At 46.4% G+C, this 25,071-nt stretch overlaps 1 protein-coding gene across 2 annotated transcripts in view; it reads left to right on the top strand.

The window, feature by feature from the left end:
• Positions 1 to 25,071, top strand: part of LRRIQ1 (leucine rich repeats and IQ motif containing 1) — a 1,278,742-nt gene that overhangs the window by 1,111,733 nt on the left and 141,938 nt on the right. The window contains exon 24 of one of the 2 annotated variants that reach the window (XR_015295276.1): positions 16,008 to 16,117. The exons of the other annotated variant lie outside the window; for it this stretch is intronic. The gene's annotated coding sequence lies outside the window, so the exon portion shown is untranslated. The remainder of the gene's footprint in view (positions 1 to 16,007; positions 16,118 to 25,071) is intronic. 2 annotated transcript variants of the gene reach the window in all.

The following is a 25,071-nucleotide window of genomic DNA, read 5'->3' as shown; positions in this document are numbered from 1 at the left end:
CACCTATTCAGACAGTCACATACCGCCACTCATCCATGGAGTTACTCACAGACCTAGATAGTCATGTAAAGAATCAATGACACTCCCATTTACTCACCTATACAGTTATACATACACCACCTCACTAATTCATACAGATAGTAGTACATACTTACTTTCTTATATAATCAATGATTCAAGTCACACTCATTTATACAGCCACTTTCATAATCATTCACTGTCACATATAATTATTTATATACAACATCACTCACATAAACTACCTTTTACATATGTAGCTACTTTTTTGTACCACTGAGATCCCCATTCATTCACAAACACACCCATACACACACTCACCCAGTCATAGAGCTGTTTCCACATGCACTATAAATCCCAAAGAGCCAGTGAATCAACTAGTCACACATCTATGCACAGTCACACACCTGCAACCTACCCACAGACACACTCAGGCACCGCTACAAATACTCAGGCAAACAATGAGTAACCCATATAAACTGTCATGTAGCTAATGACTAACCCATGTACTAGTTTACACAACAACAGACACACTGATACAGACATTCACACAGTTTAGTCACTAATGCATGCATTCAGTAAGATATGTTTAATCAGTGACTTATACAATAAGTCACACTCCTTGTAAATCCTTCATCCAGACACTTATACAACCACTGATTCTTCAATATACCTTGGCATATATATAAAACATATTTAAACTTTACAGAAACACACAGTCTCTGGCTGATGTCATTAGTTATGTCATCAGTGATGTCATTTGAGATGTCATCAGTGATCTCATCAGTGATGTCACTGACCATGCCATGAATGATGTAATATGTGACGTCATGAGCAGTGCATTGCGGGGGCGCGAGTTTTCGTTATCTGAACTAACTAGAACAGTGGAATTTCTATGGTTTTGTACGAGTGAAATGTCCAGCTAACTATAACACCCCTTAAACCTATGTTTTTTTCAGTGAATTTCTAGGTTTTTTTTAAAAGCTAATTTCTAACTATAACTGGCCTGAAACCTATGTTTTTTTCAGTGAAAAAAAAATAAAATAAAAATAAAAATATATATATATATATATATATGTCCACAATACGTAGCAGCGCTACGTTATTCGCACTCTCCTCCTCGGGCTTATCACGATGCTGCATTCTGAATAAATAATGGATTTTGGAAAAGCGTACTTTGTTGTGAACTTTTGATCCCTGGATTCTCGAGGAGAGTGCGAATAACGTAGCGCTGCTACGTATTGTGGACCTGTATATTGACACAGGGGAACCTTTGCCCCTGCACTGCACCGCTGTCCTGGTGTCCCGGCGTTGCAAAGGATGTGGATCTGAATATATATATATATATATATACATACTCACAAGTACCCACTCAAGTGTAAGATAGTACATGTAGGTCCCTGTGAGGAAGGAATTTTAAATGATTAACCACAAACATAATTTGGTTGTTATTCAAATTGTTTACAACTAACTCCTGGTGCTACTCCGGGAAAGCCCACACAGCTACTCTTCCAGACACCACTTGAAGCAAAAACATGCGGGTAGGCCATTAGGGACAAGACCACATACAAACTGGTTTTAGGGTCCGTTATCAGTTCCTCAAGCACTTTCAAAACGTTTCCATGCAAAATTTGCACTTAAGCAGCACCAAAAAAGTGTTATGAATGAAGCCTTACATATACAGACACATCAATCAGCCATTGTCAATTCTTGAGCACAACATTGTTTCTGTGCAGAAAAAATAGCAGTTATTTCCAGGAAAGCTTGGACTGCCCAGAATAGAGATAGTTTGTACAAATGCCAAGACAATACTTTCCGAAGAATGTTTTACTTCAGTAAATAAAATTTACACTTTCTCAATGGTAGATGAAACATATTCACTTTGGTCATCAAAAACTGATTGAACAAATCTGTTCATTAGCAACTAAATAAGCGATCGAGCATTCTTCGGCAGTGTGTGACACAGCGTTTTAGAGTTTGTGTCTGCCAGAATGGCTGTTATTTAGTTGCTGCTAAATTTGCGTGTTTGCACATTGGTATTTAACAATTTAAAAAAACTGTAGAACTGTTTTTAAAGTGTGTTACCATTCAGGATTTGAAGTGCCACCAAGGCTTAGTTGCTTCTCTCTGCCGACCTGCGGTGCCCGCCAGTCAGAGCAAGCCCGCCTCTCCAGAGGTCAGCTTTCCAGCTTCCTTTCCATACCGCCTATAAAAATCACACTGGCGAGACCGTGCCGACAGCGTGCCAAATATTTAGCAACAAGGGGTGGTGATGGGCAGAGTCTCTGAATTAAGCAGAATACTCTCCCAGTCAAGAGATCAGGGCTAGATCCAACACCGGTTTTTAGCTCATTGCACCATCCCAGCTCAGAACCTGGCTATACGCAAATTAGTCTGTTCCTGTCCCAGGGCATGATGGGAACAGGGCAAACCAAACTACCAAGCCAATTCTTACACTGGGAAGGAAACAAGCTTCCGGGGACCGGTTTCTGGCATTTCAGCCGTCGTCGGCCCAGCTTGCTTGAATCCTGATGGTGCAATGAGCAAGGGACTCACATCTGAGTATACCCTTCCACGCTTAGGGTGGACAAAATATTTAGCAACAAGGGGTGGTGATGGACAGAATCTCTGAATTAAGCAGAATACTCTCACCCAGTCAAGAGATCAGGGCTAGATCCAACACCGTTTTTTAGCTCACTGCACCATCCCAGCTCAGAACCTGGCTATATGCAAATTAGTCTGTTCCTGTCCCAGGGCATGATGGGAACAGGGCAAACCAAACTACCAAGCCAATTCTTACACTGGGAAGGAAACAAGCTTCCGGGGACCGGTTTCTGGCATTTCAGCCGTCGTCGGCCCGGCTTGCTTGAATCCTGATGGTGCAATGAGCAAGGGACTCACATCTGAGTATACCCTTCCACGCTTAGGGTGGACAAAATATTTAACAACAAGGGGTGGTGATGGACAGAGTTTCTGAATTAAGCAGAATACTCTCACCCAGTCAAGAGATCAGGGCTAGATCCAACACCGTTTTTTAGCTCACTGCACCATCCCAGCTCAGAACCTGGGAAGGAAACAAGCTTCCGGGGACCGGTTTCTGGCATTTCAGCCGTCGTCGGCCCGGCTTGCCAAAGGCAAGCCTGTCTGCGCCCGTAGCGGGCCCAGGGCCAGAACCCCTGGCCAAAATGGGGTGCACGTCTTTACCAGGAAACAAATGCTCGGTCTCATGAGAGCTGAGTGTTGTGCACCCCAGGTCTATCTAGCGGGAGAGATGAGGGAACAGTTTACCTGTTTAGATTGTAAATTCAGACTAAGCACGATGCGGAGCTCCATCAATGTCAAGGATGATAAAGGGTCGGTGGAGACCGGGGTAAATGAGGCAGAGACCGATACCTCTGCTTGCTGCACAAACCTTCCCTGGGTTTGCAAAACTCACACTGCTCCTCTGACCAAAGGCGCCAAACAAGGACCCAGTCAATGCATCTTAGTGAATCTACGTTATCTCGCAAAGCATAAATACCAGATATAATGTCTGCTACATTTATACAGGCCTGACATAGTTTTTCTCACTGAAACCTGGACCGATAATTCTTCAGATGCTGACAGGAACACGGCCCTCCCTCCTGGGTACACAGTTAGCAGACAAGACAGGATGGGGAACATAGAGGGTGGAATCGCGGTAGTTCACAGAGACCACATAAAGGTGCGAGTCCACCAAATCATAGAGCTCCCAGCAGAGCTGATGCGTTTTTCCTTCAAATTAGGCAACACGTCCTCCTTTCAAGGATTTCTTGTCTACTGACCACCGGGCCCAAAATTAGCGTTCTCGCAAGCCCTCCAGACACTATTAGAGTCCTGTCTAGACTTTCCCTAAATCACCATCTTAGGCAATTTTACTACGACCTGCAGCTAGACAATAACTCTGATACTGCCAGACTTCTGGACAATCTCGCCGCACATGAGCTTACTCAATTAGTGTCTGAACCTACACACTCGGCCGGCCATACGTTGGATGGCATATTTACCAACCATCTTGATATCTCAATGGTCAAGACGTTCCCACTACCCTGGACAGACCACAGGGCAATCTACTTTGACATTAGGGCAAATAACAACCCTTTGCCAAGCCTGGGAAGACCTTCACGTTGAGGATCCGACGATGAAATAGATATAGGGGAAGGATCTAGAAAACGCTCTTAGCAGCTGCCCTCCCATGTTAAAAAGGGTTCCAAAGACAACCGGTAACCAAAGACCCTTTTATGTTGCCCGGCGGTATCGCCTCTATGACCCACCAATATTAATCAATGAAGAAGCAGGCGCTGGAGACTGGAAGGCAGGAAACGAGGATTTTATTCTCTCCGGAGGAGAACACATCAATTCAGACAGCAAGTATCGTCACGAGGTGCTCTAACCACATCTCTGAGGCCTGGCCTCTTATACTAGGGTTTATGACCTTTATTGCACATAACACATTCTCGCAATACTTTAGTACTTGAAAGAACATCCTTGGAATCTCCCCTTCAGACCCGTTCCCACATACATTTACAGTTGGATTCCCCACCCCGGTCACAACAGGTGATGGTTGTCGCACAGCAGGGCATTCCGCCGATTCACGGAATGCATGGGGTTTGATCGGATCTCATGGGGTGGGGGCTTTGATCGGTTCGGGGATCTTTTGATGGGGAGGGGAAGCTTCCTACTGTACGGGGTAATAAACAGTATCCGCAGGGCCAGGTGGCGGCCTGGGAACAAGGAAGACAAACGGGGACACAGGAAAAGGGGGTTTGCATCAAAAGGGTTTGAGGCCATGAAAGGAATGAGGGGAGGTGTCGCGCTGGGAACAGGATAGGGTTCCGTGGTGAAGCTGCGCTGGAGAGGGGTTTATGACCCAAGGCATGAGAGAGCGGGGGTTGTCAGCGTGCGGGGGAATGCTTGCGAGGTTAAGAGAGAGAGAGAGAGAGAGAGAGAGAGAGAGAGAGAGAGAGAGAGAGAGAGAGAGAGAGAGAGAGAGAGACGCGCTGGCTATCAGCGAGGGGCAGGGAGGCCATGGTGCTCAAAATGGCTGCCGCTTACGCGCACGAATGGGCTTGGAAAAGGGGCAAGATGGCGCCGATAATGTTCACCAAGTTTGCATTTATTTTTCACAGTCCTCCCTTTAACATTTCCAAGACATCTTGCTGGCCTATTTCCTATCTACACCTATATGCAGCGATCATAAGTAAGGGAGAGGGGACTTAGGCGAAAGAACTGTACGTAAACATCACATTATAAACATCATATTGAAAAATCTCATCATTTAGTAGGCGGGTTCATCGTTAAGTTGGTTGCAGAAAAAGTCATCGTAATGCAATATCAGACTAGAATTACGTAGCGAGGGCGTTGGGTACAGATCATAGAATAAGAACTGGTAAGTTATCATATAAGTAAGTCCTTTTTGTATACGGCGGGTGCATAGTCAGTCCAATGGTGATTGGGAGAGAAAGGAGATACAGTAAAAATATCAGAGTTCTCGTTGTCCTTTGTCGTCTTCTGTCGGCACTGTTGAGCACCTGGATTACCTATCAACAGAAATGTTCATGTGGATTGAGTCGTTGGGGGTCTGCGGGTAGGGGTGCATTCTGTTTGGTTTTCGCCAGACCTCGTAGGAGAAATGCGTTACGGTTTTGGAGCAGGTGCATCTTCTTCCGTAATGCAGAGCATAGATTTTGCAATGGAAAGTGCAATTGTTCCAGAATTGTGAGATCTGTTCGTTTCTTGAGTCTCTGTGGTGGGCATTTCCTGTTGCTTCCATCATCTTCAGGGTGCTTGGTAGCGGGCAGAACCACAGACTTTGTTTATCTTTTCTTCGGGGGCGACCCTTGGTGGAGTTCTAGGTCACCGTTCTAAGATTAACATAGTTCGTGGTCTACTTAGTCGGAGCTCCCTCCCTTCTGACGCAGGGAGTACTCTTCTCTGGGTAGCTCAGTAGGATTTGGAGGAACTTGGGAGTTCGGGTGGAAAGGTGCGGGTGTGAACAGTCCTTATGGTAGGTCGGAGGAGGAGGGGATGGAGCAAGGCCAAGTCGGGAACAGATCAGGGGGACGGAGGGTTTGCGACAGGCGGGTCCGTAACCATGTTCAGAGAGCGGGGACTTTTTGGCACACGTTGATCATAGAGCAGGGGCTTCAGGTCAGCCCTTTTCCTTAGCTTTGTTTGAAACAGTGCCCCGTCCTGCGACTCCTTACTGCTGTGGTCTCGCCTCGGCCTCCGTCGCTGATGTTTCCACAATCCGCAGTCAGGCCGCGTGCTCCCACATCCGGTCTCTTTCTCCTCCGACAGTGATACCCTTAAATGAGTGTTGAAAAGACAGTCTTTAGAGATTTTGCAGAAAAAGGTAGTTACATAAATCTATTTTCTCTCCCAACACCAAGCAACTGGGGTAAGCACTCGCTACATTTGAGATTTTTGCGGCTAACGTATAAACAATTGATGATGGATTTGCTGGATTCCTTACAACTTCCTTTTGTTGGCTAATTCTTTGACGCTTTGATAATTATTACATTCATTTGTCATATGTCTATTATAGTAGATGTCAGCTCTTCTGGCAGAGACCCATTTCCCTAGCACGAGTCTTGCAAGGCTAGGCTGGTCTTCAGGGCCTTGTATTTTACAAAAAGTGCAACGTGCTATTCACCATAGTCTGATAGGCACCCTTCTGAGGGATGAATATAGGCTAAACAAGTCTTCATTACATCAAAACATCTTATTTTCAGCAAGGCTTACAGCAACAAGGTCTTTCGATTTTCGATCTAATTTTTAACTTTGCATACATCTTTCTAACTTTCTATATAAATCCTCGCAACCCGGTTACTACAAAAACTCGGGGGGGGGGTGGTTTGCGATAATTATTAAACTTATCCTCGGGGAAGGTGGGATCTTATGAAAAACGATTAAGAACACAGCGAATCGGAGCAAGGGGCGTTTTTCAAGTTCTCGTTCAGGGCAGCTGATACCAAACTGGGGGCATTTTGGGTAGATGGGGATGTCTCGATCATTTCTTACAGCTTGGGGTACGGAGACAATTTTCAATGGGGATGGTCGCATTACCACAGACACATTTTATCATAGAAGCCACTGACAAATAGTTCCCTCAGAGTGGGTCAAATTTAGGGAACCTTAGTCGTCTTACCTGTCCCTTTCTTATCGGTCAATTTAAATTTCATCCATATTTTAGTAGAAAAGGAGAGGTAGTAACGTGGTACCGATACAATTTTATTTAGGACAAATTTGTGCAAATACTTGTGGTATTTGGGGCCAATCAGGAGGTGCACCAGGTTCGCCAATTAGGTGCTAGTCGCTAGGAAGAGGGAAAGTGTGGAGGGGTGAAAGAGTGAGAGAGAGAGAGAGAGAGAGAGAGAGAGAGAGAGAGTAAGAGAGAGAGAGAGAGAGAGAAAGAGAGACAGACAATAGGCCAAACAGTACACGTGTGACATGGGGAATGACCGTGTATTGTTTGGGCTATTCAGTGCGTGACCTAACGTTTAGACGTTTCGGGTCTGTGTTAGGATGTAGAAAGCATGCAGTTTTGGGACAGAAAAGCATTAGATCAGGTAAAAAGGTCGTGTATTGGGTAGAGCGTCCTTGTTGTGCCGTTTTGCAGCGCTAGTCCGTCTTCATGCATCGGGCGTGACGTGGTTCCAGATCCCTTATGATACTCTAATCGGGATTCTAATGTAACCTGCAGAGGGAAAAAAGGGGGGAAAAAGGGGGAGGTAGGGGGACAACATTCGAACACATCAAATGTATGGGCACGAAAGTTCTTTACTTACCACATACTCGTACTTATCTCTTCGGGATATAATCCCTTAGGGTTTTGGTTTCCTAGAGTCATGGGGGCAGGCAATGTGATAGGTGGTTCATGGGGAGGTTCGAGGATGGCATTAAGGATCGCGTGTAGTGAAAACGCTAAAAAGAGGAATCAGAGGTGCCTAGCGTGAGGTACCCGGTTTTGTAGATGTATCCGGCCATCGGGATCCCTAAATCATTCCCAAAGCTGTGATGTTCTAAGGCATATCAGTTCTTCGTTCAACCCTGTACCTTAGTACCTTCGACCACCATATCTTTATAATATTTTATCGATCACACCGTTTTACTTTACCCATTCTCAGAAGTCGAGGTCCTTCTTCATACGTCAGTTCCTGAGCTTAGTCGCATATCTTGGAGGCAGCGTATCATACCTTTGATTCGACCATCAACCCAGGGCCGAACAACCATTTTCTCGGATAACCTTAAAAAAAGAGCAGAACAGTTGCGCACAGAAAAACCCTCCCACCGATACCCGCATTTACAAAAGTAGGCGATGCCTATCCATAGCTTTTTAAGACCTTTATTTGTAGAATTATTCAGTACGTAGAATGCAAGAGCGCAATTCATATTTTGGCCTGACATGTCGTCAATGGAAGCACATACAGTAGGGGGTTATTTTGTAGCACAAGAACATGTAAAAATGGTCTAATTAATTATTTGCAAGTAACCAAAAACATTTCATTGCGTGACGAAGGAATCAGGGGCATTTCAGTTCATAAATGGAAACACAGTCAAGCTCATTGTAATCACATTTCCTAGATGTAAACCGCGGGTGTGCATCATGAGCGACGTTATGTATCAGTTACAACAAATATCAAAAATAAATTGTTCATTGAAATCAACATTTTACGGAACCCTTCTTAAATGTTCGCCAAGTGAACCCTCCTCCCTTTAACATCGAGTGCGCAATGGTTCATATATATATATATATATCTTAGTACATCAAGTTTCATAGCTAAGGAACACCACGAGGCATCCGTTAGTTTCCATTGATACCAGCGCCATTTTGGGCGAGGCCGGTTTAGTCCGGAAGTAGCATCAGGGGCAAAATATCCCCGACAATTGGCGGTTGGACCAGAGTCCCTTTCGGCAGTCCAAAAGAAAACTGTGCTAACAAAGGGGCTGGTGGTGTGGACCGTCAATCAAGAGAGGGAGGGGGTAGAGTCTCTCTTACCGGGTCATGTTGATGTTCAGCCGGAACTTGCTCGAGTTCGTTAGCCCATAATGTTCCTGGGTGGTTCAGACGGAAGCTGATGCAGACACGAGAGCACCGCCATCTTGTTGCTGTGCCGTGGTTATTTCATTTGAGATCAATGCAACTGTTCCTCACCGGAAGCCTGAAGGGGCCGAGGGCTCTTGGGACTTTGGTAGAATCTTCAAAGTCGAGGGGATGTTTGTCGATGGTGGGGGCTTGCGCCCAGGTGGGCAAGTGCCCGAGTTGCAATTTCGGACAAAGTTACTCCAGCGGCCTAGACCCGCCTTTCGAGGGCCCAGACGCCATTTTGAGACCCTGTGGCAGCCACCTTTGCCGTATCCATCAGGAGTGGAAGAAACTTCTTGTGATGGCGAAAGATAGAGCATCATGCTGCTGGAGCAGGACATTTTGGTTCGGGGCGCCAGGGTGCAGCAGTGGAGGCTTCGCCTGGGGAGGTGAGGGAGGCTCACCCGTGCTGTTTCCCTCTCCCGGCGCATCCTACACCGTCCCTTGGAATCAGGGGCGCACATGATGACCACCCTACACCCCTGATTCCGACTCTTGGGGGACCACTGTACATCCGGTGCTCCGTAAATATGCCCGTCGGACATTGTGTGTCCTGTACTACGCAAGTATACCAGCCGGGTCTTGTATATCCTGTACTGAGAAAATATACGAGTCGGGCATTGTGTGTCCTGTGTTGCGGAAATATGGCCGTCGTCCGGCTGGAGGACATCGGCGTCGGGCCAGGGCAGGGAAGCCTCCTACCTGTGGAGGTGGAAGAGGCTCGTCCGCGTCGCCTCTTCCTCCCTGCCCACCCTGCATCCGTTCGATGGAGGAATTCGTGATGGCCGGACCAGGAGATACAAGGGAGGGGGTCATTTTCATCCGCCCCCTCCCTACTCGCGGTCCGGGGGACGCCATCCCTGGAAGGGCAGTATGGGAAGACCATTTCATTGCCTGCTGTGTGGAGTCTCCAGTACCTTCTCGCCAGCGTTCTCTTTTTGGCCCATGGTTGCTGGCAGGCCCCGCCCCACACGTGCTATGTGTTTCGGATGGGCGGTACCATCAAACTGTTACATTGGAAGACTTCCGGAGTGAGCATAATATGTTTTGTATTTTTCCTATTAGTAAAGTTTGTTTTTTTTAGAGAGTTCTACTAGTTATTCTATTTACTGTTGGTTGTGTGTTTTACCGTAATTAAATCCTAAGTTATATAATAGACGCTTGGCTTCCTTGAGTCTTTTCTCTAACGGGGGGTTGTTTACACTGACCTGCAGTTGTGTTTGTTTTTCAGAGTGGGGGAGCAACAGAGAGCAATCAGTCCCAGAACTCTAACATGTCGTTAAAATTGGTCTGACGAAATCTGTGCCACCGAGCATAATCAAACGGGGTGGTCCTGTCTGTTCTGTCTGCACTAGTCTGATTGGTTTTTATCTCACGTCCTTTTCCTTTCTGTCGGTCCGTCCTTTCTGTCAACCCTTCATTCTTACCTATGCTTTGCAGAGTCGGGCATTGGGCTTTCCAGTGTCCAAGACATTTACAGAAAGCACATTGGTTTTGTTTTACATCTGTCCGTCCTGTGCGTAATGTCGGGGGATTACCTTCGGGTCGTTGTGTTCCGGGGTTGGCTTGTCGGCACATCCCTTTACACCGTTCGCTTTTTATGTCTACTCCTCGGGACTGTGCCATCGCTGGCCCTTCCCTTTGCCTACCAGACGTTTGGAGGGTTGTCTGTCGTGTCCCTACACCTTTTCTAAATTCGTCGCCTTCCCTTCGTCGTGCAGCTTCTTTGCGCCACATGCCGAGACTATCGAGCATAATAGGTGTTGTTTCATTCCTACGAAGGGCTATTTCTACCGTTTCTATTTTGTCAAGATCAAAGGATCCTCTCAGTGGCCACTGTCTTTCTCGATCCTTTTTCGTATATTTATGCCACAGCTCACTATAGGCTATAGCAATTAATCCATGCTTCATGAACATGTCCTTATTAGGGGTGCCTTCCAGCGGAGCCGGATGGTTCATCTCTAATAAGCGGTCCGGGTAAAACAGGCTACTAACCAGTGGGGAGAAGACAGGCATGACGGATCACAATGGGATAATAGTCAGCACTACCTATCTTATCACTGCGCGCAAAGACTAGACAGAATATTTCTATTCTACGTTGTTTGCACGTAGTGAATACCTCATGAACCAATTCTGAGCAATCAATCAATGTTAGGTCAAAAATAAAAAATCAATATGGTCAATGGGGAGAATAAGTAGGCTCGCAAAAGTTCGCGTCACCTACCCTTTCACTATCTGCAAAGAGGGGACCTATTTTTCCCTGTTTGCAGACAGAGAATCTCCAGAAAACAATCTATAACAGTTAATCAATGGGGGAAGGGGCAATTGTTCAGTGGGGGAGAAAGATAGGTCCAACGGGTGCGTACCTATCCTTCGCTGTTTATAAAGGGAGAGCCTGTTGTTTCTCCGTTTGTAGACAGTGAATCTCCAATAAATTAACACAAAGTAATACTAGTATTTTCTCAACAATTATCGATCACTTTCAACTATCTATCACTTTCGCAATTCGTCGTGTTTACACGACCTTACCCGGACCGCATGGACAGTTTCTCGTCTTCCGAATCCAGCGCCCGATCGTCCTCTTCTCTTCGTACTTCTCGTGGCACTCCTGATGGTTCCCAGTCAGGACCGCAGATCACTCGAGAGAGGTCTGTTCGGAACCAGTGAAGTTCGGATGATCGGCTGTCAGACGAGGGTCTATCGGACAGGGTACCTTCCGATCGTTGCAGTCGTTCACTCTGTCGTCAGGACCTCTCCCACTGGATCCACGAGTCGCTGATGGGCCCCACGTTTGGGACGCCAATTGTTAAAAAGGGTTCCAAAGACAACCGGTAACCAAAGACCCTTTTATGTTGCCCGGCGGTATCGCCTCTATGACCCACCAATATTAATCAATGAAGAAGCAGGCGCTGGAGACTGGAAGGCAGGAAACGAGGATTTTATTCTCTCCGGAGGAGAACACATCAATTCAGACAGCAAGTATCGTCACGAGGTGCTCTAACCACATCTCTGAGGCCTGGCCTCTTATACTAGGGTTTATGACCTTTATTGCACATAACACATTCTCGCAATACTTTAGTACTTGAAAGAACATCCTTGGAATCTCCCCTTCAGACCCGTTCCCACATACATTTACAGTTGGATTCTTCACCCCGGTCACAACAGGTGATGGTTGTCGCACAGCAGGGCATTCCGCCGATTCACGGAATGCATGGGGTTTGATCGGATCTCATGGGGTGGGGGCTTTGATCGGTTCGGGGATCTTTTGATGGGGAGGGGAAGCTTCCTACTGTACGGGGTAATAAACAGTATCCGCAGGGCCAGGTGGCGGCCTGGGAACAAGGAAGACAAACGGGGACACAGGAAAAGGGGGTTTGCATCAAAAGGGTTTGAGGCCATGAAAGGAATGAGGGGAGGTGTCGCGCTGGGAACAGGATAGGGTTCCGTGGTGAAGCTGCGCTGGAGAGGGGTTTATGACCCAAGGCATGAGAGAGCGGGGGTTGTCAGCGTGCGGGGGAATGCTTGCGAGGTTAAGAGAGAGAGAGAGAGAGAGAGAGAGAGAGAGAGAGAGAGAGAGAGAGAGAGAGAGAGAGAGAGAGACGCGCTGGCTATCAGCGAGGGGCAGGGAGGCCATGGTGCTCAAAATGGCTGCCGCTTACGCGCACGAATGGGCTTGGAAAAGGGGCAAGATGGCGCCGATAATGTTCACCAAGTTTGCATTTATTTTTCACACCCACACTGCTTGCAGACAACAATGAAGCAGCGCGCCACTTCGATAACTGGATTTGCACTGCTGTTAACTGTGTTGTACCTGAAATCACTATCTCAGTTAAAAGATCGGCGCCTACCGCACCCTGGTACAGGCCTGATCATAAACGGATAAAAATAGACTGTAGAAGAAGTGAACGTGTGTGGAGGTCAGATTACAGCAAGTAGCACAAAGAGGCCTATAACCTAACTCTAGAAAAATACAAGGAGGCCATTATCGTAGCAAAACGGGTCTATTTCACCACAAATATTGAAGTCGCCAGTAACTCCACGAGCGAGCTGTTCAAATCCATCCAATTCCATCCAATTGTTAGCCAAACCCACCCAGAACAATCAGTTTCGACCAGACCAAGCTTTCAGCAATAAAATGGCTATTTTCTTTCAAAGCAAGGTTCACTTGATCTATAATGACCTCCTCAACACCCAAGCTGGCGAGCTTAGCATTATCAGCACAATGCAGGAGAATAAAACTGGGCCTGCTCAGTTAGTCAGTTTTCGGTCACTCTCCCAGAAAGAGGTTAATAATCTCATTCTATCTATAAAGTCGGGCTCCCCTAATGACCCTTACCCGCCATCAATTATGCATTTAACATCTCACCATATCAGTGCTCAGTTAACCCCTGTCCTAACAGCCAGGGAGCAGAATATAGTCTGGGTCAACATGCGGTCCGACACCTTCTAGCTCCCTGTCACCCGTCTGGCCAAACTTGTTAGAATGCACAGCTTCTCATTGGTCTCTTGTGCCGATGACTCACAGCTCATAATATCTGTCGCAGAACAACCACTGATCGTGGCCAACAGGTTCCACGCCTGACTGGCAGATATTAAGAGCTGGATGAGCCAAATTTTTCTTCGAATTAACATGGAGAAAACCGAGGTACTGGAGTTTGGGAAAGGTCCCTTACTTTGGAATACAACCTGGTGGCCTATACAGGCAGGCGATTACCCCTCCCCCACCACCAAGGTTAGGAGCCTTGGTGTGATCTTTGACAATCAACTCAACTTTTCAACACAGGTAAACCTGCTAACCTCCTCCTGTTTCTACTTATTGAAAAGTCTTCGTAAGATCTTACAATTTATCTCACAGGAGCTTCAAAAAACGGTTGTAGCAGGGCTCTTCCTCTCAAAACTAGACTATTGCAATGCCTTCTTTATGGGTATTGACAAGTCGCAGAAAACCAAACTTCAGTATCTGCAAAATATGGAGGCTCGACTAATGCTGAACATACCAAAGGGTCACCCCACCTCAGCAGCCATAAGGTCACTTCACTAGCTCCCTGTTCAGCAATGAGTTGAAATCAAGGCCCTCTGTATGGTACACAAGGCTCTTTACGGAGGCGGGCCAGCTGAGATATGGAGGCTGTTCTGGTGGTACTCTCCCTCCAGAACCCTCAGATCTGCGAGCTTGGGCCTTGTTAACATCCCGAAAATACGAAGAGCTAAGTGGGGTGGCCGGAGCTTATCGTACTGCGCTGCAAAGCTCTGGAACCGAATTTCGACTTGCTTGCAACTTCAAACCAGTCGGATGCTTTTCAGAAAATAGTTGAAGAGCTGGCTGTTTCCTGGTAAACAAACCCACTGAGCCTACAGCATAGCTCTTCCCTGCTCACACACTCAGCGCCAAGACGCCTCGGCATTCAAGCGCTTTAGAAGCTACTATCCTATGCTATCCTATCCTTTATAAGGGTGAAGAGCTGCTACTTCTGGTTTTCCTTTTGTTCCTCTTGGCACTTATGTTGCTGACTGCAAGGGCTCATGCAGCAAGCGACAAAAAAGAATGTCAACAGGGCTTCAAGAGCCCTGTTTACTGTGTGGGTTCCAATACTTTACCCTTCCCAGAACCCCTCATCATTAAACTGGAGATGGTTGATGGGCTAAGGACAGGGCCAGGGATAATCTTTGCCATGTACTTTGTGTCACAAGGTATGTGATGTTACATACCCTATGACCTCTAACCCTGATTTTTTGCGAATCAACGTCCATGCTGTCACTCCCTGTGCTTGATTTCAAAATCTTTCTGTTTCAAGTTTCTGTCAAATCCTTCAGCCGTTGAGCCTGATAGTCAGTTGACTGTTTCTTCTTTTTCTATGCAGTATTTGAAAGCACAAGTCTGGCATCAGGGTCTGACAAATGAAATGTTCACACCCACACAAAACCTGGATTGTGCAGATTGCCTGGCCTTGTGCTGGCTCGTAACAGATAATGATTAGTAGTTCCAGAAAGCAGTGTAACACACAGTTAAAAAGAGTCAATATTTTATATTTATAGAACTATCGGCCACGTGTAACAAAATCTAAAACAAACCCACTGAGCCTACAGCATAGCTCTTCCCTGCTCACACACTCAGCGCCAAGACGCCTCGGCATTCAAGCGCTTTAGAAGCTACTATCCTATGCTATCCTATCCTTTATAAGGGTGAAGAGCTGCTACTTCTGGTTTTCCTTTTGTTCCTCTTGGCACTTATGTTGCTGACTGCAAGGGCTCATGCAGCAAGCGACAAAAAAGAATGTCAACAGGGCTTCAAGAGCCCTGTTTACTGTGTGGGTTCCAATACTTTACCCTTCCCAGAACCCCTCATCATTAAACTGGAGATGGTTGATGGGCTAAGGACAGGGCCAGGGATAATCTTTGCCATGTACTTTGTGTCACAAGGTATGTGATGTTACATACCCTATGACCTCTAACCCTGATTTTTTGCGAATCAACGTCCATGCTGTCACTCCCTGTGCTTGATTTCAAAATCTTTCTGTTTCAAGTTTCTGTCAAATCCTTCAGCCGTTGAGCCTGATAGTCAGTTGACTGTTTCTTCTTTTTCTATGCAGTATTTGAAAGCACAAGTCTGGCATCAGGGTCTGACAAATGAAATGTTCACACCCACACAAAACCTGGATTGTGCAGATTGCCTGGCCTTGTGCTGGCTCGTAACAGATAATGATTAGTAGTTCCAGAAAGCAGTGTAACACACAGTTAAAAAGAGTCAATATTCTATATTTATAGAACTATCGGCCACGTGTAACAAAATCTAATTTTGCGATTACCAATTTGCAATTTTTACCGGATCACAAATAGGTAATCACAAAAGACACTTACACCTCTTCCTCCGCTATTTACCTAGATACCGGATTTATTCCACCCTTGGCTTCCAGATGGATGACCCCTTTGGTGCCTCTGACCTATAGGCCCCTTTGGCAACCACCTTGGAGTCCTTCAATTATCGAAGACCCGGTGAGTTCTTTTCCTACCCCGTCCATATCATGCAATGTTTTCTTACATATGAAACACACACTCGTACAATAATAATAATAATAATAATAATCTTTATTTAGATATAAAATAATATCCTTAAAGAGAGCACCAACAACAGTACACATTATAAAGTCGGGGAAAACAAAAATCAATTGAACAACAATGGTTAAAAGCAAATCTTCCAAATTGTGCTATGCGGCATCTTATTACATTTAAGTGAATAGAAAAACAAACTCAGCATAACATTAAACAGGGATTTAAAACGTAAGATATTTGTGGTACTATCAATTAACAATATTGGGCTTATAAAAACAGTCTAATATTTGGCAAATGACTACGGGTTTTAATAAAAATGAGATCAGATAAAAATAGCAGCGACAGTTCGATAGCAGCAGGTTATGATAAAGTGCAGTCAAATAAAAAGAGAGCAGTTTTAGCAACTTAAAAATAGAGTGCAATTTAATTTAAACTATTGCTATTAAGGGAGAAGCGTGCGTTAAGTTGCAGTATGCAAAGCGTATACAGGTTGTAAGGCCTATATTTAAAGCTGTATTTTCAGGGCTTAGAGCTGCAATGATTGCTTGTCTGCAGGTCCGAATACCCAACCTGTTCCACTCCGTTTTCAGTTTGCGTCTGCGCTGTGACATGAGGGCAGGGCAAAGACAAACCACTTGCTCCAGGGTTTCAGCCGTCTTGCCGCACCCTCTGTACCATAAAACTTCTGATGTGCGACGCCAGCAGGGCAAATCTTTTAGGAATTGCCAATCAACCAGTCTGATAGCCATAAAGCTAATTTTTAGGTACAGGGGGTAGGTGCAGGACAGGTAGGTGGCAGGAGATAGCCGCCCGTAAGAATTCATAATTGCCCATGCGTGTCTCCTTTTGGCAAAATGGGCTTTATCAGTAATTAGGGAGCTCGTTCTGACACATTTCTTAATAGTGTTTTTGAAAACTGTCGTACTGGGATTGAGAGCCCATAGGTCGCCCGCAGACATTTCTCGGATGGAGTCCTTAAAAAGGCGACCATACGAGCCCCCTGAATTTTTCTCGGTGATGTCTAGCCAAACTAGTGACTCTAATGAGCCTATATCTGCTTGTCTAAGTTTGTGGCAAAAGATTAGATACGTGCCAATATTAGAGACTTCATAATTTAATAAGCCCAGTTCTAGTCTGATCTGGGCAGCGGAAGCATTTTTGGGCAAATGAAGGACTTTTTATAGATTTTGGTCACATGTTGGTTTGGTTGATGTTTAAAATACCCCTGAAGATCTCAATGCCATATGACAGGGTTGGACCGATTTTTGCTCTCATAACTTCTAGTAAAGGTGATAAACTAGGGCCAGACAAATTTTTTGAGAGCTTGGAGAGGGTCACCTGCAGGTGCACAGCTTTCGCTGATATCTCATTACGCTGTTTACCAAAGTTACCCCTAGAGTCAAAATTGACCCCTAAGTATTTGTATGTGCTTCCAATTGCAAGGCTCGTGTTGTTATACAACCAGCCACCCCTGACGTTGCGTTTTCTTCCAAAGGTAACCACTTGTTTTTTTTTTTAGGTTAACCTCTAATTGATTTGTGGCGGTGTAGGTATGTAGTTTGCACAGATTCTCCCTGTAGGCTGTCCATTACACCATCCTGTCGTGATGAAGACCCGCTTTTGACTTCTTCAACTAATGCTGTTGCTCAGAGTCGGAACATTGACAGTTATTTTGTCCAGCCATGTCTTAAGATGCCCTTCTAGCACAAAAATTATATAATTAAATTATTAAGCTGAGGGTGATTGTGTTTGAATTTGTAATGGACCTTGTTCGCTATGCCTTCATTGTAAATAAAGGTACAGTATTATGCGACCCCTGTGTTTAAATACACAAATCTTGTCACTTGGACACTATACTCAGTGTGTCACTATAATTACTCTCACATGCACCGTTTTTAGGTCGAGGACTGTAGGCTGCGCTTGCGCAGTCTCGGTCCGAGATTTAATGTTTCTTAGTGTGGGGGCTTTAACCCGCCCCTCTTCTCCATTGGCTGACTTCCTAAACGGAGGCCAGCCATTGGAGGAGAGGGTTGTCACTCCGTTTAAGCCCCGTCTTTTTCCGATTCGGGGCGTCTTTTTTAGCTTCTTTCTTGTTTTCTTTCTCTCCTCTTCCCATTTGCTGGAATTTTACCTTCCAGCCAATGGGAAGAGGAGAGAAAGAAAACCACGCCCCCCAATCAGAAAATGACGCTGCTTTCTCCGAGGCATTTGTGCTTCGCCTCGGAGAAAGATGGTTGTTGTTATGGCGTGGTCCACTTTCCTGCTGGAGCCTGTACTTCAGTATGCTAAATACCAGGCTCATTGATACGAGGCGGTGATAATATGAAAATGAGGAGGTGCACTGCAAACTAAAACTAAAACGCTGCTCCGTGTGACTGGAAAAAACAAACAGACCAGCAGTTGAATAAAATGGTGGCGCGATTTCAAGAGAGGAAACGTGCCCACCGCAACAGCAATTACCGGCATCCTCGTAGGTGGCGAAAGTCGCTTCTGAAGTCCCGAGTCTACATGACAGTACGGACTCTAAAAAACAGATGATGTACGGTACGCAAACCGCCTGGGAGCCAACAGCCCTCCCGACCCGTCACAGAGCTCGATTAGCAGGCGTCCATCCTTGTCAGCATCTAAGCCACACAACCCTCAGCTACAATCTTAAAACAGGTAAAATGTAAAAGATTATTTATTGCATGTTCCTTCAGGACCTGTGCACCTCCCACCCCTCAGCCCAGACTATGTACTGCCCCTGCCTTCAAGCTTCCCAAACATCCTGCTTTGGGAGGGAAATCAAGCTTCCCAGTTCTTGCTGGGGAGACGGGTGGCTAGCTCTCCAACCCCACCCAGTGTGTGGAGTCCGCCTCTCCTGACCTCCAATCCCCCTTGCTTGTGGAGGCTTCCTCACCTGTGGAGTCACCTGTGGAGTCTGCCTCTCCTGCCCCCAATGACCCTGGCGTGTGGAGGCTGCCTAGCTGCTCTATCCCCTCGCGGGTTGAGGCCGCCCCTGCCCTTGTGCGCGCGAGCCGGTGTTGTTCTCTTTCCGTCTCCGGATTGGCCAGAAGTTTCTTCCTCCTAGCACCAGGGGCGGGGCCTCCGCACCTTCCCCCGGGCCTCTCATTCACTCTGGTGAGTGGAGCCCGGTGCATCAGGAGCCGCGGATCCGACGCAACAGGGACAGAAGTACTTTTTAGGTTGACAGGCATCTGAAATATCAACAGGCGGGCAGGGACCTAGGCACCCACAGGTTCAGTTGCAGCAGGGCCCAGAAGCCTGAGGCGCCCAATGAACCCCAAATATTGCTGTATTGCCTCGCCCAATGAGCAAGCAAGAGGCTCGTGTTCCCTACTTGTCCTGGGACCCTTGCAACGACACTTGGGTAAGACATTTCCTTCTGGTGGACGGTAGTTGGTTTCTGCCCCACACAGAGAAAGAACATGAATTGTAAAAGTATATTTACAAGCTGTATGGGGCGCTGTGCAAGTACTGTCATCTACTATTGGTAACAGGCCTAGCTGAGGAGGAAGGGGGTCACAGTGCCACGACCAGGAAGAGACGGTGACCCCGTCAGCATGTGGGGTGGGGAAGCTCTTTCAGTTGCAGATTGAGGGCTTCTGTTTCCTGCTTGTGCCTCTGTTCCCTTCTTGTGCCTCTGTTCCCTGCTTGTGCCTCTGTTCCCTGCTTGTGCCTCTGTTCCCTGCTCGTGCCTCTGTTCCCTGCTCGTGCCTCTGTTCCCTGCTTGTGATACGGTTCTCGTGTCTCTGTTCCGTTTTCGTGCCTCTGTTCCCTGCTTGTGCTTCTGTTCCCTGCTTGTGATCCGGTTTTTCGTGCCTCTGTTCCCTGCGTGTGATCTGGTTTTTGGTGCCTCTGTTCCCTAGGGCGTTACTGGGCAGAGAGCTGTGTGTGGCTCTCTGTGTGTGGCTCTCTGTGTGTGGCTCTGTCTGTGTGTGTGTGTGTGTGGCTCTGTCTCTGTGTGTGTGTGGCTCTGTGTGTGTGTGGCTCTGTGTGTGTGTGTGTGTGTGGCTCTGTCTGTGTGTGTGGCTCTGTCTGTGTGGCTCTGTCTGTGTGTGTGGCTCTGTCTGTGTGGTTCTGTCTGTGTGTGTGCGTGTGGCTCTGTCTGTGTGGCTCTGTCTGTGTGGCTCTGTCTGTGTGTGTGTGTGTGGCTCTGTCTGTGTGTGTGTGCGGCTCTGTCTGTGTGTGTGTGTGTGTGTAGCTCTGTCTGTGTGTGTGTGGCTCTGTCTGTGTGTGTGTGTATGTGTGTGGCTCTGTCTGTGTGTGTGTGTGGCTCTGTCTGTGTGTGTGGCTTTGTCTGTGTGGCTCTGTCTGTGTGTGTGTGGCTCTGTCTGTGTGTGTGTGTGTGTGTGGCTCTCTGCGTGGCTCTGTGTGTGTGTGTGGCTCTGTCTGTGTGTGTGGCTCTGTCTGTGTGTGTGGCTTTGTCTGTGTGTGGCTCTGTCTGTGTGGCTCTGTGTGTGTGGCTCTGTGTGTGTGGCCCTGTGTGTGTGGCTCTGTCTGTGTGTCTGTGTGGCTCTGTCTGTGTGTGTGTGTGGCTCTGTGTGTGTGTGTGGCTGTGTGTGTGTGTGGCTCTGTGTCCGCTAATACTCTCTACTACTCTTTAATGCTCACCTATTGCCATTGTAAATGACAATACCATTTATTTCTGTTTAAAAGAAATGCCATTTGCAATGCCAATAGCTCTAACTTTAACAAAGCCGAGACCATTGCATTGTAAATGCTTGTTATCAATTGAATTACCAGACAGCTCTTTTTCACTTGTTTTCTTTGTGGTAATTTCTGACCCGTTGTATTAATAATCATAAAAATATATAATAAAATATCACTCTTTTTGAGAATAATATACACTCACAGTCTCTCTATGTGTGTTTTAATCTGTCATTTGTATTTCAATCACCTTTCTAAATATAAAAATTACAAAGAAATTGTTGTCTACCCGACAGAACCAATTGTTTTTTATAGTGCATGTGCCCAGGTTTTGAGGGATACTGGGTTACCCCATTGCTTTGCAGATAAAAAAAAACTAGCAACATTTTTGCTATTTCAAAGTATTCTCATTCGCAAATTGTGATTACTTATTTGTGATTCTGTAATAATAGCGAATCGCAAATAGGTAAGCACAAATTGCAACTGTCACCCTTAGGAGCAGTGTGATAACCTCACAACCAGGAAGTGGGGCTTCCCACTCTGCCTCCAAGGGCCTGACTGTAGAACAGCGAAGGTTTTGGATCCAACGTCTGCCCAGCCCGGATCTCAACAACAGGGAAAACAGAACAAGGTGGCTGGACAGGAAAATTAACAAAAACAAATTTCTGTCACGTAGTCAATATATACCACGTGACCACCGGGTAGGAATCCCAAAGTAAATTTATTTTCTTTTAACTCAAATTGTTAAGAATTCAAAGGCACGGGCACAGACAAAACAACTGTTACAACAGTGAGTTCAGTGATGACGCTATCTACAAATATACAAATTTTACAAATATACAACACTTACAAAGATGAATCAAGCAAGACAAATGAGCAGGACACACCAAAACAATACAAAATTCAGTGAACAACATCAATTGTCATTATATACAGTGCGAAAACTTCCAAGTGTAAGGCGAATATGTGACCAGTCCATAAGAGTATGAGACCATGGGACAGGCGGAGGAGATGGAATAAAGTGCCTGCCTGTCAACCAATCCTGTGGCTAATTGTTTATAGCGGGTTTGCCCGGCTAGGATCCAAAGTGACTAATGAAATTCTATCATAGGGGCATCCTGTTACGTTCTCTCACCTGCTATGTTTTAATACTGTTGCGGGATTCTTCCGCATTTTTTTGCAATATGTCCCATGTTAAAAATGCTCGCATCCACCTTTTTCGTTGCTACATGCCCCACAAAATATATGCTTGAATCCACCACCATGTTCACCCCGACCAGGCGAGTAGCTACAACTACATTGACCAGCATTCCCTAGGAGCGCCGCCCCTAATGCCACACCCACCGGCCGCCTGACCGGGCGGGTTCTTTAGTACCGCGTTTGAGCGCGGCGCTTCACCCATTGACAGCGCTGCCGCTCGGAACGCCGGATTTACTCCCTCCTTTACAGTAAGTGCCTCGCGCCCTTGGGACGCGTCTTACCGTATTTTCGCCATGCGTTTAATACTCGAGCCTGTCACTAATTTAAGCTCGCGCTTTCCTTGACAGATACCAACCCAAGTCACTAACTACTTGCTGGCGCGGATTAGGCTTCCTTGCTTGGTGGGACTTCAGGTACGTGGTTTCCTCCTTGGGCACATTAGATTAACTTGTGGAAGCTCAGATGCATCAGTGCGACATTGACCCTGGGCAATATGTTTTCTATGATCCCCCAGTTCCTACACAGAGACGCTTCAACATGTGAGCTGTCTCCGACTTCATTCGTGCACCGCTTCTCGGGCACCTTACCTCCAGTCTATTCCTGGTTGAAGCACAGGTAGGAACCTAAAAAACAGCTTACACAATTGGCCATCTCTATCTCTGTATTACCCCCACTCCCTCGGTCAGCCACCGCGCTAAGCCCACTTTCACTTGTTGTTTCAGAAATCTTCCCTGGTTGAGTTTAACCGACACTACGGCTACTTTGCCATTGTGCAGGTAATTTTTTCTTTGTACCCCGGAGTCAGAGCAATTTGTGATACTACTATGACAGAAATATCTGACACCCATTCTGTATATTTTTTACAGAATCACAGCTCCCAGTCCCCGTCCTGAAGAGAACCTGTAATAACGCCGGTTCGAAACGCGTCGACATTTCCACCCTGTGGCAAACCTTAAGGATGCCCCTAGGATAGAATTTCATTAGTCACTTTGGATCCTAGCCGGGCAAACCCGCTATAAACAATTAGCCACAGGATTGGTTGACAGGCAGGCACTTTATTCCATCTCCTCCGCCTGTCCCATGGTCTCATACTCTTATGGACTGGTCACATATTCGCCTTACACTTGGAAGTTTTCGCACTGTATATAATGACAATTGATGTTGTTCACTGAATTTTGTATTGTTTTGGTGTGTCCTGCTCATTTGTCTTGCTTGATTCATCTTTGTAAGTGTTGTATATTTGTAAAATTTCTATATTTGTAGATAGCGTCATCACTGAACTCACTGTTGTAACAGTTGTTTTGTCTGTGCCCGTGCCTTTGAATTCTTAACAATTTGAGTTAAAAGAAAATAAATTTACTTTGGGATTCCTACCCGGTGGTCACGTGGTATATATTGACTATGTGACAGAAATTTGTTTTTGTTAATTTCCCTGTCCAGCCACCTTGTTCTGTTTTCCCTCCAAGGGCCTGAGGCTGAGAAAGAGACAGGGAGCACCAGTCCCACTTTCAGGAGCACATACAGAGCGAGGAGACACCCAGCATGGCATCCCTGAACAACGGAAAGGATGCAGGAGAAAGAAAAAACTGAAGTTCAGTCAAAAAGAACTGGAGGTCCTAATAGAGGAAGTTGTAAAGAGCCACAACAAGTTGGTTAGCAAGAACTCCCTCCATTTTCCTGAGTAGAAGAAAAGAAAAACCTGGTTGGACATATTGGAAAAAAATCAGCACTGTGAAGGGTCCCACAGCACTCAATCGAAGAAATTTGCAAGCCCTGGTATGACGTGCGGACAAGGGCAAAGGAGAAGGTGGCAAGCAGGCTTGCTGACACCAAGTGGACCGGGGGCGGACCATACACCCAGCCTGCATCTATGCCCCTTGATGAACTGGTGGAGTCCACCCTACTGCCTGAAGTCATCAGTGGTGTAACAGACATCGGCACCTCAGGCACGCCCAGCACCAGCCAAGGTAAGATGCATGCCAAAGAACAATTGTCCCATACAAGTTTAAAAAAACACACTCAATAAGGCTAGATCTTATAGTCGTACTGCCACCCCAGTCCACATCTTAGCTACCATCCGGCCATGCGTCATGGGAGTTGTAGTCAGGAGCACAAAATGCAGGAAGAGCAGATGAAATCTAGCAGCATAGGCCCAAATACAAATCACATCCATGTAAAAAATAGACACACTGTGTTTTAGTTTACAAAAAAAAGTATTCCAAAATGTTACTAAAATTGTAACAGCACTGTAGAAGCATCATACTGAACTGGTTCTGTTACTGTTACTGTCACAGATACAGATGAGACAGTGACCACAATGCCACTACCGGACTTCGCGGTAAAGGCGATGACACCCAGGAATAGCTGCAGTCAACGCCAGTTGAGCATAAAGACCCTCTAAGTGACCAGTCCCACTTGCGGCAGCGCAACACCTATAGCAGGAGACGCAGAGCAAGAGCACACGGTGCATCTGAGGTAGGAGAGGGCTCTTTTATCTTTGCCAGTTTGGAGGGCACCATGGTGAAGGTGCAGCTCCTGCATTTAAGACACATGCAGTCAATGCAATCCCTGCTGGTGTCTCTGAACAAGAACATGGTGGACAGCATCAGGATATTGATCAACACAGTGTCAGAGGGCCGTAGGACAAATGCAGAAAACCTCAGGGACATGACAGGTGCCATCAGAGACCTTTGTAACCCCATACAGAGGGCGCATACCTCACATCACAGACGAAACCGTCACCTATTGGGCCGTTTGGACGGTTACACCAGGGCAGTCAACTGCCTGAGCAATGCCACAGCTGTCCTGTCCAGGCGCACTGTTGCCATGCAGGTCAAAATGTCCCACTGCAGTTCTGACATGGCCATTGGATTGGTGCAGGTCACCAATGCTGTTGAACAGTTACAGATAGCTACAGTAGCTGGGCCAAGTAGTATGGGTGCAGGGGACAGTGAGGCCTCCAGCCTCAGCAACATCACTGGCCCAGTGACTGAAACCAGACGGAGTGCGAGGCAAGTCATGGTGTCTGAGGCCTCATCAAGTGAGGG

This window comes from Lissotriton vulgaris, chromosome 1_1 (genome assembly GCF_964263255.1).
Source record: "Lissotriton vulgaris chromosome 1_1, aLisVul1.2, whole genome shotgun sequence".
In the NCBI taxonomy this organism is placed as follows: Eukaryota; Metazoa; Chordata; class Amphibia; order Caudata; family Salamandridae; genus Lissotriton; species Lissotriton vulgaris.
This window is presented reverse-complemented; position numbering and strand designations above follow the sequence as displayed.